Genomic DNA, 1854 nt, shown 5'->3' with positions numbered 1-1854 from the left:
CTTGGAACTGGGTCCCCATGTCCTCAGCCTCTCTGATCCAGACACTGACCTGACACTCCAGTAACCTGCCTTGCTGACCCCCCGAGTTGCTCCCCAGGGACCTACCCACAGGCCCGGCCTCCCACGCCCTAGCCAAACCTTCACGTGGGGAACCATTTAATGTTCTTACCAAAATTTTGAAAAAGCTGGCACCTAGCATCACAAGTCTGGTCAGAGGGATTTTTAATAAATCTATGCAATTGAGACCTATAGCTGGAAAACAGCAGTAGTGCCAATATTTTAAAAAGGGAGAACAATAGTGCCCAAGGCTACTAGGTTGATCAAGGAGTAGAGAATCTATCCTAAAAGAGATTGGCTTGCTTCACGTAACAAAACAAAGGATATGATTCTTCTTTACAAATACATTGTGGGGTAAACAGCTGGGAAGGTGAGGAGCTATTTCAAGAGCAAATGGATATCAACTATCCATACATGCATTAAGGCTAGAAATTAAAAGAAGTCTCATAACTATCAGAGAAGTGATGTTCTGGAACAGCTTTTCAATAGAAGCGGGGAGGGCAAAAAACCCTAGCTAGTTTTAAGATGGTGCTTGAACATTTTATGAAAAACAATTGCATGATGTGGTTGCTGGTGCAACCACAGGAGACTGGACTTGATTACCATTTTCCTACAGTGTCTGCTTTGTTTTTCCCTTATAGCTTTGTTCATTAAGTCTGAGTTTTATATCTAGGAGAATGTAGCAAAAGAATAAGTGCCCAGTTTCAAAGGTATTATAGGGAAATATCCTACTCTATACTACCTCTTAAATAACCACTTATCTTTGGATAAAATGCTGCCTGATTTTTTCTATATGTATATCCAACTCTACATATACTACTTTAGATTTGTTACCCAAGAGAAAACTCAGGAAAAGTAAAAAAAAGAATCTTGCATCTTAACCCTCATCCATTCTCATGAAACCATAACCAGCATTGTTCTTATGGGGTAACTTGTTATCCTGATTTGACATTGTTGGCCTCATGGGGTAACTTGTTAACCCACCACATGAACAAAATGGAACCAGTGATAACAGTATAAATGTACCAAACACTATTTATTAAACATACAGATTGCTTAAAAGAGTATTTATGATGATTTCAACCCAAAATATTATTTAACTAGATCTATGAACAAAATTTAAACTTTTTTTAGAGTTTCAAAATGTGAATGAACAATTTAAAAACAGCGTGAACTGCAGACTTAGCAAGCAAACAGTTACCTCCAAATACATTTCCTAAGCGTTTTAAGTAAATATTGCATTCCTCCCAAAGCAGCAGTGATGTACTGTGGTGCACACAAGCAAATCACTTACAATCTTCTTGTCATTTCTGGATTTTGCGGTCATCTGTCCATGGACAAAAAGCACAACATCCACTCATGCTTGCAGAAGGTTCTACTGGGGTGCAGTGTGGCAATTTGTAAATTAGTGCAGTCATACCAGACTTGATGGACTTAGACAGATTACATGTATCCATCATTCTTCATTTTATTTGTCCATTGATCAACTCTTCTTCAAGCTCCTGAAAAAATCCCTGCCATCTTCTTAAATGTGATAATTGCTTCCAGTTTGCGTTGTGGCCTAGCCAAATGATGAGGCTGGTAATGGTCCACATCCAGCATATTGAAAAATAATGTCATTGGCTACCTGTTGATTTTCCATCTTTAGGTGGTCATATGGACTAAGTGGTCAAGGTTATCCACCCCACCCTTGTTTTTATTGTAGTCATGGATGATATTTGGATTTCTTTGCTCTCCACCCACTGACAAGGTCATGGTGCATGCTTGACAGCAACAGCACAACTTTGAATTTCTTTG

This window comes from Alligator mississippiensis, chromosome 2 (assembly GCF_030867095.1).
Source record: "Alligator mississippiensis isolate rAllMis1 chromosome 2, rAllMis1, whole genome shotgun sequence".
Taxonomy (NCBI): Eukaryota; Metazoa; Chordata; order Crocodylia; family Alligatoridae; genus Alligator; species Alligator mississippiensis.
This window is presented reverse-complemented; position numbering follows the sequence as displayed.